Here is a 19,845-nt window from a genome sequence, read left to right as displayed (position 1 = left end):
TAAGTTTGCACTGTCCATCATACTGGTGCTAACCACATGGAGCTAATCTAAATTAATTGAATAAAATGAAAAACTCAATTTACTACTCACATTGTAAGAGTTCTATACTTACACATGGCTAGTGGCCTACCATATTGTACAATATGGATATAGAACACTCCTATCATCACAGAAAGTTCTCTTGAACAGCACTAAGTTTAAATATTGATTCACTGACTTCTGGAGTTCAAAGAAGAAAATTGAATACTTCTGTCTTTTATTCCTTTATAAAATAAAATTTTTCTACCTAGAGTTTATAGAATTTTAAAATCTCAGTTTGTAACTGTAGATTCCAGTTTGAAGTATCAGTCTGTATGTGCAAAGTAGTCTCAGCTCAGGAAAACTGTCTTCAATTATGTCTTTAAAAAATGCTTTGTTCTCCCCCTCCAGCTATTCCAACTTCTTCCTTGGTTTGGGTTTCTGTTTTTTGTCCTCTTTTTTTCTCTTTTGTCTCTTATTATACCTTCCCAAGAAAGGTTCCAAGTTAGTCCTTCATATCTCTGACCTTATTTCCTGTGTGCCAAATTATGTTTTTTTTTTCTGTAAACATATGGATTCTAATCCCATTATTTTATTTTTAGTTCTTACAATTCCTTCTCATCAGATTCATTAACTTCTTCATTTTATCCTCCTGCATTTTTTCTTAATCTCTATTTTCTTTATTGCTTTTACTTTCTCTTTTCTTTGTTTTAGTTGAAAATTCCAAACTATTTTCTGAACTTTTCCCCTCTAGGATTCTACAGTTAGTCCTTTTTAGTGATAAGCAGTCTCTATTTTTCCAAGTCCTCAGCATGGCATTTTCTGTCCCTTATTTTGGGCTCTAATTTAAAAAGAAAAAAAAAGTATCCTTAGATAAGGAAGAATAACAAAGAACTTGTATTTCACAATAAAGGGTTGCGTTTCATTCACCTCTTTTTCCTTGTTAACTGCAAATATCTAAATCTCTAGCTGGAAACCTGCGTTATGATGTTCACTGCCCCAACCCCAATCCCAGGTCTTACAAGTCTTCATTCCTATCCCCCACTCCTTTGTGGTTATATCCTAGGTCTGTGTTACATCCTAGGTCATAACAAGCCACTGGCCACGACTCCTTATTCCCACGGTTTCCTGGAGCTACTCCTCTAAGTGATGTGGAAGGTGGAAAACAACTTGGAGAATGCTTAGGAAACCTCCAGAAGAGGCAACTATGTGGTGAAGATACGACTCCACAGTTTCTGGCTAGAGTAAGCTCTGGTTCTCTGGGTCATGGTCTCTGTTTCACGAGGCAAAACAATGCCACCAATCAAAGGGAGAACTGGATTATTCTGACCAAGCACTCTCAGTCTTATAGTGTCTTGAGACTGCTCCCAGAGTTTGTCAATAGACTTTCTGTAAGGCTTAGTTTTCAGTCTTGCTATTTTTATATTTTTTTCTTTGTCTTCATAGGCATTCAAGGGGAAGTCGGAAGAGGCCACCTCAGGGTAGCCAGACCAATTCCATTTTTAATTTGTTGATATCAACAGTTTTTTATATACACTTTTATCTTTTATTGCTTTTATCTTATTAGATAGACAAGAGAACAAAGAATGAGAGACCAGGGGCACCTGGGTGGCTCAGTGGGTTAAGCCTCTGCCTTCGGCTTGGGTTATCATCCCAGGGTCCAGGGATCGAGCCCCACATCGGGCTCTCTGCTCAGCAGGGAGCCTGCTTCTCCCTCTCTCTCTGCTTGCCTCTCTGCCTACTTGTGATCACTCTCTCTGTCAAATAAATAAATAAAATCTTTATTTAAAAAAAAAAAAAGAATGAGAGACCAAAGCATACACAAGGAACTGCAGGTAGTTTGATATGATTAGAGCACATTAAGTGTATATGCCATGAACAGAAGTTTGGTTTTCAATCTTCAGGCTACATGGAGACACTGAATGAGCTTAAGACATATCCCTCCTCAGATTTGTATTTTACATGGCCCATTCCTGGACAGATAGAAGGACTATGGACAGGTGGGAATGAGACTAATTGGGGAGCCAGTGGGGCTGTTTCAATAGTTCAGGAGTAACGTTGATGAAGGTCTGAACTCAGGGAGTGGAGGTAGCATTCTTCTCAGTCTAGTAGAATGTGATCTTTCATGGGTAGAGATGATGCGACATCTAACTTCCACAAGAAGAAAATATACACTGTGACTATGCAATCATGCATGGTTTCTTTCACACATAAGAACGTGTCACTGATTCATCATCTCTTGCCCATTCTTCGTTGTCCCAGGGATATACTTCCCTACACATTTGAAAATGCTTGTTCCCTACAACAAACTTTTCCATGATGCAGACCAGGGGTCAGCAAACTATGGCCTGCATGCCACATATGACCTACTGTCTCTTTTTTGTAAAATTTTATTAGAACACAGCCCAGACAATATTTACATATTTGTCTCTAGCTCCTTTTATACTATAATGGCAGAGTTCAGTAGCTGCAACAGACACAATATCAGGCCCACAAAGCCTGAAATATTTATCTGGTTCTTTACATAAAAAGTTCGCTGACCCCTCACCTATCATTTCATTGGTAATGTATTCCAAATCCGTTTCATCCATAAAAGCCTAGTTCAGTTTCTCTTGAGTTCCCAGATCACAGTGCTCTTTCTCTTTCTTCTGAACTGTAGTTCAGAACTGGGCCACACATATTTTAGCTCTCTTATTATATATGATCTTGAGTTTTCTTCTCTTCCTATAAGCATAGGTTTTTTTTTTTTTTTAAATACCAATTACAAATGTAAGCTTTTTGAAAACAGGGACCATTTGCAAAAACTATTTGCTGGCTATCTACAATATTCAAGGCACAATTCTAGGTACTGTGCAGAATGTTTCTAGGTTCCTCACTGGCACTGCTTGCCTGCTCCTAGCCCCACCCACTGCCAAGCTCTCTCCAGTGATAAGGACAACATTGTTTTGGGATACTTGGGCACAAAGGTGGTACACACTTTGGAGACAGCTCTGTGGATTAATGATGCAATTGGAGCCCCATCTCAGAACCATAATTTATCTCTTCTTTTTATTAACTTCTTCTGAGAAGGTGAGTCAGCAGATACCTATAAAAGCTAATGTTCACAAGTATCATTACTCTCCAAAACTTAATTGCCTAGGTCAATTCTCCAACCTTTACTGGCATTGAAGGAACTTTCTTTCCTTTCAAACAATGGCTGTTGACAAAAGCCACATATTAAGCATTGGGAAGGGCTGGAAAATGTGCAGACTCTCAGGATATGTATTTTATGATGTAAATATGGAGAACATTTACAAAGAAACCATATATATCCATTTCTTATGTTCTCTCCATCTTCCTCCCAAATTCGCTGTTTCTATTCTCTCTCAGTCGACTTTGCTAATGGGCTGAATGGTAAACTCCATTGGGGGTAAAGTGACTATCATTGCACACTCTGGTTTGTGAGCCTGTAGTAATGAATGCTGGGTCTGGAGTCAAAACAAGTTCTAAATCCCAGCCCACCAGTCACTTACTTGCCCTGGTTCTTTAATTCCTCTGTCTTAGTTTCTCATCTATAAAATGGGGACAATAACAGTACTACCTCGGAGAGTAGATGTCAGGATTTCAAGATATAATACAGGTCAGGTTCTTAGAGTAATGCCTGGAGCACTATGAGCAATCAGTCAATATTAGTATTTTGTTGTTATGTTATAAGACATTTACTTTTCTTCCTGGAAAATATATCCAGCGACTATTTAGTCATGCATCGTTTCTTTCAGACACAGATTTGGTGGACTATTTGAAATAATGCTAGGGATCCAGGGTCCTAAATTTCTTAGCAGAGAGACCACGTCACTTTTTTTTCTGAATGTTGTACTAGAAAATAGGAAATAAGAGTTTTAACTTTGAAACCAGTTGCATACAAAAACCTCTCACAGGGGCCATATTCACTATTTTATTTTAAATAATAAAAAAATTAAAGACAGGGAAGAATAACCTCCCAGTACTGACATCACATCCCTTAAACATATTGTAATTGGGTTTTTTTTTTTCATTTCAATTAAAAAAAAAAAAGCATTATGTGAATACAGCTGAAGAAAACCTGGAATGTGCAGTCTGTGCAGGGATGGAACCTCGAACATTTGATCAGGAGAGCAGGAAGCACACATTCGGCCACTCCACTCCCAAAATAGAAAACCTATTTAGCACTTTGTAAAACACGCTAAATGAAGTTTGCTCTCTCCTGCAGATAGAGATTTTACTTCATTTTTGTGCCAGCGAAATTTCTGAAAATTGCATGAGGAGAGAACAATTTTTGGCACTTTGGCTAGGACTACAAAATGTTAGCAAATGGTGCTGAAAGGATCTTAAGTGTAATGTTGGAATAATATTCACACAACACTGACTGCATCCTCATTTTTAACCTATTTACATATTCACAGGGAAAACTGCTTAGCAGTTACTTGTCTAAAGGATCCTATTTAAGGGGAAAATGGCACTCACAATTTTTGAATGCATTAGTCAAGAAGGTTGCTGCAAATAACAATTCATAAAGAAAAATATCATTTCAGCTATCATAGATGAATATGGAAGGCTATAGATGGAAGAATTCTGGACATCAGTGTTAGCTCTAAATGCAAAAAGAAAAGAAAGAAAGGGAGCGAGAACCACATACTGGAAATTTTTATAGAGTAAATGAACATTGAGAGAGCCACTAAAAAGGTGAGTAAGATTGAGAGGATTTCCAGAGTTCTAACATGGCTTTCTTATTTGTGACCATTTGTATAGCACAGAAGTCTCTCTACAATGGAGGCATGCTGTCCACCTGCCTAATAAATATGTCATTTCACTGGTAATGTATTTAACATCTATCTTCCAAGTCCATGGCACAGCAAAAAAAAAAACTGTGGCACATATGTAGAAGTCTCCAAGAGTTCTTGCCCCAAAAAAGTTACAAGCAAGTGAGAAACAGAACACACTATATTCATGAAACACTGAATAGACATTTAGGAGATCGAGAGGAATGCCAACCTCAGGCACAGATTGGTTTCTCCAGAAGCAGATGTTTAGATTTGGAGAATCTCTTCCTGTGAAGAAGTAGGACTGAGCACAGGTCAAACTGCGGTTCTTTTGCAGACCATTGCCAACTGCAATTCAGGCCCTCTTAAAGCCTTGGCCCAACCAGCAGGGGGTGATCAAGCACATAGTAGTCATCATGGCTGTCTCACACTGGGCCCCAATGGCAAGTGCTTTCACCCCTGCTTGGATCAGTCATTGGCTGTGGACAGTCATGAGAAGGACAATCACGTGACCTCTAGTCAGAAGGCTCTCTGCAACTGAGATTTGCCCTTTAGGAACTAAGAACTGAAGACTCTCCTTGATGTTGGGTAGCAGCACATCCCAGGAAGAGGCTCTGGGAAGTACAGATCTATGTCAATCAAATTTATTTGTAAGGCTCTTTGAGAATTCCTAACTCAAGCATCATTAATGAAGGTGAGCAGAAATTCAGCAGAGAGATCTAGCAATGGACTGCTGAGGCGTTAACTATACACAGCCGAAGTCCTGGGTACTTCACTGGCTAGTACTGAACTATCCCATAAACTAATCCGTTTGGTTTAAATTAGAAGTTAGAAGGCTAAAATAATTTTTTAAAGTACAACAAATATTTAGACAAAAATAGTCCATAAAACTATGAAAAAAAAAATCACAAAACGTTCAACAAAAGATCTCCTGGTTAATGATAGCTGCTTGATTGTACCATGAAAATATCCTGATTATTCCTGATTGTACCAGGAAAATATCCCAAACCACAGCTGGGATTGGAAAATCTGTGTTTTGTTTTCTGAAGAAAGAGGCTACTAAATAGCCACAGTCATCTTGTTGACCTTTAGTGAAACATACAGTTGGTCCAGTGTTGGGAGCTGTAAGTCTAATCCTTTGTGATTGTACGATGGCCAGTCTCTGATTCTGAAGACAGCCAGCTTGCTGGCATAGAAAGGCCTGTATCCTTTCGGTGCACCCAGCTCATCAGTACGGTGCCACTTGCTACCTTGTACAAAGCCATCACGACAGAGGCTACATGTGCATGTAAGACCCCAGCGGGATTTCTGGAGACCACACTGTGCTAGATCTCCCAGTGTGTCATTTGGCCTTAGTGTTCACTCCTCCAGAAGAATCAGATTCGACCAAAATCGTACCAAGCACGAATCCCGTGTCCTCTCACACCCTACCTCCTTTCACCTACCAGATTCCGTGTAGTAAACAATTATTATTTTTAATTTTCAGATGAAGAAAAGGAGGATTAGAGAGGGCTAGAGATCTAAATTAAAAATTGTCGTATTTTTTGGCAAAGGGCAGATTTGATTTGCCCATATGTCTGTGACTCCAAATCAATTCTTCTTCCCATTATATATTTGATCCATGCACCTAACACTGTCCATCAGTTCATCCTGTGTGTCTTCTGTAGCCTGCCAGTTCCACGAAATATTAATACTGTTTCCCCAAGAAAGATTCTGTGGTCAAACAAATTTAGAAATCACTAGGCTAAACAAAGTTAAACAGAAGGTTTTTTTTTTTTTTTTAAAAAACAGGAAGTCTCAAAATATGCCCATGCTAATGTGCATTGTGAATCTATAAACAGCTCCAAGGCATAGGCTTCCATAAGTGACTTGACTGCAAAAAAATCTTTTTTTCCGGGGCACCTGGGTGGCTCAGTGGGTTGAGCCTCTGCCTTCGGCTCAGGTCATGGTCTCAGGGTTCTGGGATTGAGCCCCGCATTGGGCTCTCTGCTCAGCAGGGAGCCTGCTTCCCTTCCTCTCTGCCTGCCTTTCTGCCTACTTGTGATCTCTGTCAAATAAATAAATAAAATCTTCTAAAAAAAATCTTTTTTCTATGGGCATCTCACAAAACTAAAGACCCACAGAGCAAAGGATGGAAACTCTGCTGCACAAGACTCAATACAATCCTCCCTCAGCCAGATGTCAGAAAATCCACTTTGGCCTGGTGTGTTACACCCTTACCTTTCAAGTTGATGAGAAGACAGGTTTTCATTAAAATGGAGAACAGGCTCTTCCAGTCTTCGAGGTGTGCTCTCCAGGAAGCAAAGGAGATTCTTTGCCAGTTGGTCCTTCATCTCATTCAGTCATACCAAGCCAGTGCTAGGAGGTACAGCCATTTGAGGAGACAGAGTTTGGGGGCTTTTTCTGGCAACTTTATTAAAAAAATACATATTTTTTATTATGTTCAGTTAGGCAGCATATAGTACATCATTTGTTTTTGATGTAGTGTTCAATGACTCATTAGTTGTGTATAACACTCAGTGCTCATCACAATAGCAGCCTTAATATGAAGAGATAAAACAATAAAAAATCTGGAGGAAAAAGATAACAATAAAAGCAAATAATAATAACATTGTAGGGCTGTTCTGTCTTTGAAAGGCATTACTTAGAATTCCAATAAGGACTACTAACTTTTAAATGAAAAAAGCCAATGGAAGAAATTATATACACTCAAAACTGCAGATAAGACACAACAGTCCTTTTTTTTTTTAAAGATTTGACAGAGAGAGATCACAAGTAGGCAAAGAGGTGGAGGGGGGAGAAGGCTCCCTGCTGAGCAGAGAGCCTGATGCGGGGCTTGATCCCAAGACCCTGAGACCATGGCCCGAGCCAAAGGCAGAAGCTTAAACCACTGAGCCACCCAGGCACCTAAGACACAATATTCTTTTTTTTTTTTTTTTTTTAAAGATTTTATTTATTTATTTGACAGAGAGAAATCACAAGTAGACGGAAAGGCAGACAGAGAGAGAGAGGGAAGCAGGCTCCCCGCTGAGCAGAGAACCCGATGCGGGACTCAATCCCAGGACCCTGAGATCATGACCTGAGCTGAAGGCAGCGGCCTAACCCACTGAGCCACCCAGGCGTCCCTAATACACAATATTCTTAAAAACTGACCTGCTAGCTGTAACCATTAAAAAAAAAAAAAAAAATATATATATATATATATATATATATATATATATATATATATTTTTTTTTTTTTTTTTTCCTTTTAGGCAGTGACTTTTTTTCTCTATATGTAAAGTTAGTCTCATCCTTGCAATCTGACAGCAGTTGCTTCCCAGAGTTAGTCTGGCAGTCAGTTTGTCTATGGTATGATCAGGTGAGGATATGTGATTTATGTTTCCATTTGACTGTTGCCTTTGGATTTCTGTGCCTCTGGATTACTAGAACTGAGAGGAAAGCAGTTACTCATGGAGAAAAATGAAGGGTGGGTGAGATGAATAACACAAAGTTAGGAATTTAAGATGCCACAGTTTCCAGGTTCTCCAGAAGAACAGCTTCAAACAACGCGTGGGTGGCAAGTCAAGGATTGGTTTTTATTAGTATTGCTGTAAATTTTCTAAACCTTATAGGAAATGTCATCTCAGTGGCCAGAGTGGTAATAAATTAGGGATCAAGAGAACTTAAAATTCCACACTGGAAAAGGCGTTAGGCTCTTCCTTTAAGATTCTTATTTAACACACACACACACACACACACACACACACACACACACACACATACACACGATTTCCCATATCTCATTAAAATGACAAATGATATACTTAAAAGATAAACTATTGTTACTTTAAGTAAGTATAAGACAATTACCAAGGAGGTCTTTCTGGATTATCTACACCATTATATGTAATTCATATTAAGTGCACTTGAGAGACAGAACCATAGACATAGTTAAGAACCAGGTCATAGTGGAAGCCAGGGTCTCTGCTCATGGGTAATGGCACTTGTGATCACCAAGACTGAAAAAGAAGCTTCTACCTATAGGGCTAATGAAGAACAAGACGATGAAAGGGTTTTAAGATACAAAAAGATGGGTCATGAATTCACCAAACTCAAAGTTTGGGAAGAGGCTGAAAATTACTTTATCCAGGGACTTCAGAGAAGAGCAGATGGGCCTCAGTTTTTAATATTTAAAGTATTTCCACTTTTTATTTTACTTTGTATCTACTTCCATCTCTTTTTATTTCATTTTTTAAATGAGTTTTGGATAGAATGTAAAACTGATGCAAAGTTGTCCAAAAAGACAGAATGTCTCTTAATCAGCAGACCTAGTTTAAATGCCATTGAATCACGAAGAATTTCATGGTAAAATGAATGCCCAAGTCAAGTAAACTTTTTATATTAAAATAATATTTGTTGCTTTATTGTTTACTGGACATTTGTATTTCTTATGGTGTAAAACTGTTGCCCATTTGTTATATGAGAACATTCGTATTTTTCTTACTGATTCTTATGAGCTAATTCTATAGGATAAAGATCCTTTGCATTCTATATAAATATGTTGCATTTATTTTGGTAAGCTTGTTTTAGAATGTTTAGGATGGGGCGCCTGGGTGGCTTGGTGGGTTAAGCCTCTGCTCTGTCTTTGGCTCAGGTCATAATATCAGGGTCATGATATCAGGGTCATGATCTCAGGGTCCTGGGATCAAGCCCCACATCCGGCTCTCTGCTCAGCAGGGAGCCTGCTCCCTTCTCCCCACCCCCGGTCTACTTGTGGTCTCTCTCTCTGTCAAATAAAAAATAAAATCTTTTAAAAAATAAAATAAAAAATATAATGTTCAGGATATGATGAAATACTTTCTCTTTTTGCTAAAAATGAAGAGTAATTACAGAAAAATAATCACCAACACAAAGAGAAAAGGGAGAATTTTATATAACTGACCATTTCAAGGTCACATATACTGTATAAATAATCCAATCCATTATTTGGGTTATTTTAATTTTATGGTGACCAAATATCAATTTTAAAAAACTTTGAAAGTGTAATAGATTTCATGTATGATACTATTTAAAAGTAAAATCCATCCCAAGTAAAATTTAAGCTACCTTAGAAAAACTTCCTTTTTCATCATCAGTTGTATATACTAAAGGAAGAAAGTATAGTACTCAAATTATTGGAGTTGTAAAATGAAAAGCTAATTGTATGAATTAAACTTTAAACACACACTCATATAGATACTCATTCAAGCATGCATTGAAAAGAGAGCCTGTGAACAGAATAAAAATGTTTCCCCTTTTCTTTTTTTATTTCAACTCCTTCTGCAGTTTTGACAGCACCATTAGTGTTGACATACAAGCATGATCTGCATGGATTCCCTAGCAGCTATAGTACCATAGCTTTGGAAATTCCTCAATTCTAATAACAATAATAATAGAAATGGCTAATATGCCAAGCATTGGCCTGCATGGTGTTACTGTGATGAGCTCCATTTTATACATGAACAAATGGAAGCATCAGAGGCTTAAACAGTCATGTGACAAAAGTGAAAAGGCTAGTAAGTGGCAGGGCAATGACTCCCACCCAGACTCACTGGCTCCAAACCAAGGTACCACTATGCTATACTGCCTCTCTAAACTGAACAAAACAGTAAAGGGAGTTATTAGCACATTTGCCTTTTTAACACAGGAGACAGATTCCTAATAGAGAGATGGGAGGAAATCTGCTTCCTAAATCTGATTTACTTAACAAATCACACACTTAAGTATTACGGTCTCTAAGAGATGATTATCTGGCCCAAGTTCAGATTGTAACAGAGGAGACTAATATACAAATAAATAAAATGTAATTTATTTTGCCAGGAAACAACGTTTCACAGAAGAGGTGACATTTCAGCTGAGAGTGGGAAGAAATGTAGGAGAGAAGTGACTGTTAGAGCCAAGACCCAGAAATGGGGGCACAAACAGCGTCAGGAGGGCCGGTGGAGTTAGCTTAGAAAGGAGTTGTCATAACAGTCGTACAGGTTGAGTACACGTCATAGGCCAGGTAGTACACTAATCTTCACTTTATTTATTCCTTCCAGTAATTTAGGAGACCAATACTATATTCCTCCTGCATTACAGATGAGGGCACTGAGACAGATTACATAACCTTTCCAAGGTCACCATGCCAGACAAGACAGGAACCCCGCCATCGATCTCTAACCATTATACAATAGTCTCCTCTTTTTCTTCTGAAAGAGGTAGGAATGAAAGTGTAATAGGAAAGGACAAAGATACATTTGTCTGTGGGGGAGAAATTACACTTAATGGTGTCTGTTTCTCCGCGAAGTTAGAAGATAGGCTATTTCCCCAAAGTGTAGGAGTATGATTGGGTAGGAAATTTGAAGAAAGTTGTAAACATTCACATCTACCTGGGAGCTAACTAGAGAAGAGTTAGGAGTTTACAGAGCAACCGTGAGAGTGCAGGTGAGGAAGAAAGCCTTATAATTGTACTGGAGCCAATCAGCACAGTTACCCAATGTTGTGAAAACAATGATAACGGGCCAAGAAGCACTCACACCAGTACTCACCGGAGGAAATTCATGGGAACAGGAGACATGGTCCCCATCTCTCACTTAATTCTATAGCACTGTAGAGAGACCTAGCCTGGCCAGGTTTCAGATTTGAGGAAAGGGATCTGAACTTTTAAGCTTCTTTAGAAAGCATCATCATAACCAGGGGCCAGGATACAAAAACTACATAGTGTGATGGAACCTTGGCATAAGCCTAGCCTACCAACTCCAGGGTTCATGACAGAAGGTCCAAGGCTGCTTCTCTGTTGTGATCAGGGGTTGAGGTCTACACTTTGAGTTATAGCTATAGGATATGGCAAGCTGTCTGGAACATGCATCACATCAGTGTTCATAGCTGTGAAACACCATGCCCTCCCTTGACAGAAAAGGGAGAGGTTGGACTCCATGCCTGGTAGTTGACCAGGGATGATTGATTACTCTAAGCACTAGAGCCTAGTCTCTTTCCATGGAGCTTTGCAGGAGGCCAACTTTTTTCAGGGAGGCCAGCAAGCAGGGGGGTCAATCGTAGACAAGTTAACCCTTACCTCTTATTAAAATGTTTCCATCAGTCTTGTTGACAGCAAGAATGGAAAGGGATCTAGTACCCAAAGGCTCCCATTTGCACTGCCATGTGATTATTGAAAAACTACAGCTTATATCAGCTTACAGTCATCAATTGTTGGTACTATCAGTTATTTTTTTCATATCTTGAACAGCCTTACTGAAGTATGTTTGACATACAATCAACTGCAAATATTTAAATTGCACAATCTGAAAAGTTCTGACATATGTCCACACCTGTGAAACGCAAGCTAATGAGCAAGTCCATTACCCCCCAAAGTGCTCTCATGCTCCTTGGCAATCCAGCCCATTCTTCATCACAACAGATGCTGGGTGTCTTGATTTGGTCCTTTTACCCTTTTCATAATTTATGACTTAGGTTCCTGGCTTTGAACAAGTTACTTAGCTTCCATTTTATCAACTCCATAATAAATACAAAGCTATCCTCAAAAACAGAATATTTCGAGGATTAGTGATTTAAAACAAAGGACTAGACATACAATATTAATAGGGAAAAATATAAATAGAACTGGCTACATATTAATTAGCCATTAATCTTGATGACAGAAACTTTGAGCCACATCCCCACAACAGATACCATTCAGCCTTCAATGGTATTATTCAGTAAGAAAACTTGTTATGTTAGTACTTCCAGCCCATGTCCTTTTGTTCCCCATCTTGAGTCTCCATGCTTCCACAGACTCAGACTAGTCTTCTCTCAGAGACAGACTCTGGCCTGAGCAGGAGCATATAAAGCCCCCCCACACCCACCCCCGCCAAATCCTGTGTTCAAAATCAAATCCCATTTTTCCTTTTGGTGCTAGCATCTGCTACACATAGAGGATGCTGCCTAATTTTTCTGATCTCAGTTCTTGACCTTTGGTTGTCCAAAAGTCGTCCCCATTCCTAGTGCCCAAATATTCTTCCCTCCCAACCTGGCTCATCTACCCAGGCCAAGTCTCTCCAGAGAGTCCCTTGACAAATGATTGCTGCGTCAGTCAAATTCCCTCTATCAGCCTCAGATATATGGGACACATCAACCCCCACCCCATCCTGGCTTCCTGTCCCACCTGGTCTGTCACCAACCATCCAAATCCCAGCATGATAGTTTAATCCCCATGTCCATCCTCCCCTAGCCTAATTAATTTTGCATTTAAGCAGCTTACATGATAGATTATACTTTTTTCTTTAATCTTCAAGAGTCAGTTTAGGATCTAGAAAACAAAACAGAATTCTATCATCCAAATGCAGGATCAGTGTTTAGAAATCTGTTTTTGTAAATCAAGAATGAATCATTTATATTTATTTAATTAGTGATACAAGAAGACATGAGAAAAATATGCTCTGAATCCTGTAAAATCTGTAAGGGAGAGAGGTATGAAGGAGAATGCCACACTTAAGCACTTTTAACTTGTGTACTCTTTAATTATTGGGGCTAGTACAGCCCAGTTGAAGAGTGTACATGTTAAAAATATGCAAAATATAAAAATAAATTTTTAAAATATATGAAGTGGGACGCCTGGGTGGCTCAGTTGGTTGGACGACTGCCTTCGGCTCAGGTCATGATCCCGGAGTCCCGGGATCGAGTCCCGCATCAGGCTCCCAGCTCTATGGGGAGTCTGCTTCGCTCTCTGACCTTCTCCTCGCTCATGCTCTCTCTCACTGTTTCTCTCTCAAATAAATAAATAAAATCTTTAAAAAATAAAAAAAAAATAAAAAAAAAAAAAAATAAAAAAAAAAAATAAAATATATGAAGTATGTAAGTTGGGCCTATTTGCAAGTTGGGCCAACTTATAAATTGGGCTATAGTTGTGTTTATAAAAATATGCCATCTACAGTATAAAACTATGATTATATATCCTAAAAAAAATATTGCCTTTAAGCCTTGAGAAATATGGAACAACTATTATTCATTTCCAGAGAGATAAGACATTTCAATGGTGGAAAGAATATTTAAGCTGTACGCATGGAAGAACAGTGAAAATGGCCAAGGCAATGAACAGGTTGGAGTAGCCTTTCCGTCACACCAATGAGACAGACATTTTTCTTGGATGACTGTAGAAAGGCCATTTATAGGGTTGAGGCTATCTCAGGGCCATGAAGATGATTCCAAATTGAGATTGGCTTATACTTGTAGGGGGTATACTTAAAATAGAAATTACTACTGTAGTCAGAGATGCATACTTAAGAATAGAGCACTTGCAAATATGAATGAATGTCGCAAAACTAAATCTCAGATATTTTTCCATTTGTGACCCTAACCTTCAGCATATTTATTGGAACTTGATGTTGCTCCTTCAGATTTTCGTTCAGTAGAAGAGAGATTAGGAGTGCCTCGCTGGCTCAGTAGCAAGAGCATGCAACTCTTGATTTCAGGGTTGTGAGTTTGAGGCCCACATTGGGGGTAGAGATTATAAATAAATAAACTTTTAAAAAGTAGAAGAGAGATTAATATTTTGGGAAAGGAGAACCACCTCTTGCAACTCCAAAGGCATGTTGAGCACAGAGGCTGCTCCAAGCTTCACCTCTTCCTAGTGAAAGCAAAGAGAAGGCATCCCACATTCTTTAGAGCCACCTCTAGTGGGTTTTCTCAGTTGGCTGAAAAATCTCAAAGGTAAGGAATTAATTGGGAATTTAACATTGGCTTCGAAAAAGAAGTCACAATATCTAGGTATTTCACACAAGGAAGAAGTCAAGCCACTCACAAAAGAGTTTCCTGCTGAAAATTCTTTAGTGGCAAAGAGTGTGTCTTGCTAATTGGGATGATGGCCAAGAGGACGTCAGTGGTCAGCCTTTTGCCCAAGGTGGCTGCCTCCATTAGGAATGGCAATATGCCCTTTTTGTGTACTCTGAAAGGCACCCAGTGGGGAAGCCTGTGGAGCTACTGACTGCCTTTGTGACGAGGGCAGGTCTGGGCAGGTCTCAGGCCAGCAGGGCTGAGCAGCCACCTGCTGACAGGGCTTTTCTTCCTCTTGAAGGAGTCCAGGGGATTCCATTAGAGAAAGTGCTGCTTCAAGCAAGACTTGGCCACCTTTAATGATTTCCAGAGAAGGAAATGAGTCTCCCAAATCAATTATGACACTCAATTAGGTTATTTAGGTTGATGAATCCCGAGTGAAATCAGAGAATAGGAGGTGTGATTCAATGGCTTGCAACTCTCCTGGCTTCAGAGCCTAAGGACTGCCATGTTGGTATTTTGCTAATATTCCCTTTGTAGCTTTGTAGTGCAATGCTTGGTGCCAGCCTGGTCTTGGGCACAGAATGAGCACCCAGTGAAAAATGACTGAGTATAAATCTCAAGGCCCTTCTTTTCTCTGGATTTGGTCAGCACTAAGCATCCACTTGGGTGATCAGGAATGCTTTGTGTATACCTTTTATATAATGAACAAATGCTGAACATCTCTAATGTACAGTCTTTTCATTTCTTTACGGATTCAAATGGTCAAATCATATAGATGTTTTTCAGTAGTAAAAATATCTAAATAATTTGTTTATATATGTACACAGGCCCTCTGAGAATGAGTGCAGATAAAAAGAAAAAAACAAAAGCAAAAACAAATGTTAAACTCATACACAGGAGCTAAGCAATTCCTAGAAGACAGGACATATAACCAGTCTTTATATAAGAATGTGATCCACAAACAAGGGCAGGGTCTCTGTGTGCAAGTGGTGTTGAAGACACCAGCCTATCATAAAGCTGTCTTTCTGTAATGGACAACCTGAAGATTACTCTGTTGTTCTGTAGCCCTTTGGGACTCCTTCCCCATACCTTTGATCCTCACACACTGAAGCTAGCCACCACAAGTCCCGCCACTTCAGGGGTGCTGTGATTGGCTAAAACTACCCAACTAAGGAAGCAAGGAGTGACTAAAATCCACCCTGAGGCTGCTTCTTGGCTGCTAAATAAAATGCTCCAAATCTGCCCGAATGGGGCATTTTTTTCAAATTTGCAAAAAGGCACTATATGACCAAATACAGGACCTGTAGTTGTGCTTTGTTGTATTATAGTGACTATCTCTGAACTACTTGTAACAAATTCTGAACAAACATCTCTAGACTACTTGCAATGAACCCCAGAAAGAGATAAAAGACAGCATGGAAAAAGTCAACATCCAAAGTAAGGCTCGGAATTTTCCAAAATTGAGGAAACATGAGTTCACAGACACAAAAAGCAGGACACAAGCCAAGCAAAATAAATAAAAAGAAATCCACACCTGGATTTATTTTAGTGAAATTGAAAAACACCAAAAACAAAGGGAAAATCCTAAAAGCAACATGAAAAAATAATCCACAAATTACAGGTAGACCTGTTACTGCAATAAGAGAAGCCAGAAAACAGTGAAATAATATTTTCAAAGTGCTGACAGAAAATAATTGCCAACTTACATCCTTGAGGAAAGACACAGCTGTCTTTCAGTCACAAAAGCAAAACAAATTTGCAATCAAAAGTTGCAAACAAAAGTTGCAATCATCACTAAAAGATCTTTATGAAAAAAGGTCCACAGGATAATTATCAGGAAGAAGAAAAATGATCCCAAGAAGGAAAATCTAAGAGACACAGGAAGAAAGGTGAAAAAAGATAGTTTAAACGGGGAGGTAAATCTAGATAATACCACTTGTATAAAATAGTAACAAAATCTAATTTGATGGCTTAAAAAAGACAGAAACACTCAAGATGAGAGAGTTATTAGAATTAAAGTATATTAAGAATCTATCTATTCTTCCAGAGGGAGAGAGACTAAGGCATTGATTATTGACTTTGCCAAGCTTACTTCCAAATTTCAAGGGTGATCACTAAAACAACAGAAGTAAAATGATAACTTTCAAACTTTCCTCCAGGGAAAAGTGGGTGAATAAAAAAAACAAACAAAATATTCCATCCACCCTCAAAAGCCAAGAAGACAAATGGAAGAAATATAGTAAATATGAATAAAATAGAAGGGACATAGTGAGATAGTTAAAAACAAAGCAGCCCAGGGGGGACGAGTCAAGATGGCGGAGAAGTGGCAGGCTGAGACTACTTCAGCTAGCCGGAGATCAGCTAGATAGCTTATCTAAAGATTGCAAACACCTGAAAATCCATCGGCAGATCGAAGAGAAGAAGAACAGCAGTTCTGGAAACAGAAAAACAACCACTTTCTGAAAGGTAGGACCGGCGGAGAAGTGAATCCAAAGTGACGGGAAGATAGACCCCGGGGGTTGGGGCCGGCTCCGGCAAGCGGCGGAGCAACGGCGCACAAAATCAGGACTTTTAAAAGTCTGTTCCGCTGAGGGACATCGCTCCAGAGGCTAAACTGGGTCGAAGCCCACGCGGGGTCAGCGTGGCCTCAGGTCCCGCAGGGTCACAGAAGGATCGGGGGTGTCTGAGTGTCGCAGAGCTTGCGGGTATTGGAACGGGAAAGCCGGCTACAGAGACAGAGCCGACAGTAAGCTCACAGCTCGGTGTTACCTTGAACCGGCCGCAGGCTCGGTGAGCTCGGAGCGCGGCCGGAGGTCAGGCAGACGGGAGTTACTGGGTGCTGTTCTCTGAGGGCGCACTAAGTAGTGGGGCACCAGGCTCTCGGCTCCTCCGGGCCGGAGAACAGGAGGCTGCCATTTGTATTCCCGTCCTCCGGAACTCTACGGAAAGCGCTCAGGGAACAAAAGCTCCTGAAAGCAAACCCGAGCGGATTACTCACCCCAGCCCTGGGTAAGGGCGGTGCAATTCCGCCTGGGGCAAAGACACTTGAGAATCACTACAACAGGCCCCTCCCCCAGAAGATCAACAAGAAATCCAGCCAAGACCAAGTTCACCTACCAAGGAGTGCGGTTTCAATACCAAGGAGAGCAGCAAAATTCCAGAAGAGGAGAAAGCAGAGCACGGAACTCATGGCTTTTTCCCTGTGATTTTTTTTTAGTCTTGCAGTTAATTTAATTTTTTTCTTTTTCATTTTTTGTTTTTTTCTCACCTTCTGGTAATTTTTTTTTAACTTTTACCTTTTTCTTTTTTAACGTTTTTTTAACTAGTTTATCCAATATATATATTTTTTCTTTTTTATATTTTTCTTATTTGTTTTCTTTTTTTAAATTCTTTTCTTTTCTTTTTTTTTCTTTCTTCCTTTTTGAACCTCTTTTTATCCCCTTTCTCCCCCCTCACGATTTGGGATCTCTTCTAATTTGGTTAAAGCATATTTTCCTGGGGTTGTTGCCACCCTTTTAGTATTTTACTTGCTCCTTCATATATTCTTATCTGGACAAAATGACAAGATGGAAAAATTCAACACAAAAAAAAGAACAAGAGGCAGTACCGAAGGCTAGGGACCTAATCAATACAGACATTGGTAATATGTCAGATCTAGAGTTCAGAATGACAATTCTCAAGGTTCTAGCCGGGCTCGAAAAAGGCATGGAAGATATTAGAGAAACCCTCTCGAGAGATATAAAAGCCCTTTCTGGAGAAATAAAAGAACTAAAATCTAACCAAGTTGAAATCAAATAAGCTATTAATGAGGTGCAATCAAAAATGGAGGCTCTCACTGCTAGGATAAACGAGGCAGAAGAAAGAATTAGTGATATAGAAGACCAAATGACAGAGAATAAAGAAGCTGAGCAAAAGAGGGACAAACAGCTACTGGACCACGAGGGGAGAATTCGAGAGATAAGTGACACCATAAGATGAAACAACATTAGAATAATTGGGATTCCAGAAGAAGAAGAAAGAGAGAGGGGAGCAGAAGGTATACTGGAGAGAATTATTGGGGAGAATTTCCCCAATATGGCAAAGGGAACGAGCATCAAAATTCAGGAGGTTCAGAGAACGCCCCTCAAAATCAATAAGAATAGGCCCACACCCCGTCACCTAATAGTAAAATTTACAAGTCTCAGTGACAAAGAGAAAATCCTGAAAGCAGCCCGGGAAAAGAAGTCTGTAACATACAATGGTAAAAATATTAGATTGGCAGCTGACTTGTCCACAGAGACCTGGCAGGCCAGAAAGAGCTGGCATGATATTTTCAGAGCACTAAATGAGAAAAACATGCAGCCGAGAATACTATATCCAGCTAGGCTATCATTGAAAATAGAAGGAGAGATTAAAAGCTTCCAGGACAAACAAAAACTGAAAGAATTTGCAAACACCAAACCAGCTCTACAGGAAATATTGAAAGGGGTCCTCTAAGCAAAGAGAGAGCCTACAAGTGGTAGATCAGAAAGGAACAGAGACCATATACAGTAACAGTCACCTTACAGGCAATACAATGGCACTAAATTCATATCTCTCAATAGTTACCCTGAATGTTAATGGGCTAAATGCCCCTGTCAAGAGACACAGGGCATCAGAATGGATAAAAAACCAAAACCCATCTATATGTTGCCTCCAAGAAACTCATTTTAAACCCGAAGACACCTCCAGATTTAAAGTGAGGGGGTGGAAAAGAATTTACCATGCTAATGGACATCAGAAGAAAGCAGGAGTGGCAATCCTTATATCAGATCAATTAGATTTTAACCCAAAGAGTATAATAAGAGATGAGGAAGGACACTATATCATACTCAAAGGGTCTTTCCAACAAGAAGATTTAACAATTTTAAATATCTATGCCCCCAACATGGGAGCAGCCAACTATATAAACCAATTAATAACAAAATCAAAGAAACACATCAACAATAATACAATAATGGTAGGAGACATTAACACTCCCCTCACTGAAATGGACAGATCATCCAAGCAAAAGATCAGCAAGGAAATAAAGGCCTTAAATGACACACTGGACCAGATGGACATCACAGATATATTCAGAACATTTCATCCCAAAGCAACAGAATACACATTCTTCTCTAGTGCACATGGAACATTCTCCAGAATAGATCACATCCTCGGTCCTAAATCAGGACTCAACCGGTATCAAAAGATTGGGATCATTCCCTGCATATTTTCAGACCACAATGCTCTAAAGCTAGAACTCAACCACAAAAGA

The sequence above is a fragment of the Mustela erminea genome, chromosome 11 (genome assembly GCF_009829155.1).
Source record: "Mustela erminea isolate mMusErm1 chromosome 11, mMusErm1.Pri, whole genome shotgun sequence".
Lineage (NCBI taxonomy): Eukaryota > Metazoa > Chordata > Mammalia > Carnivora > Mustelidae > Mustela > Mustela erminea.
Note: the sequence above shows the minus strand (reverse complement) of the source record.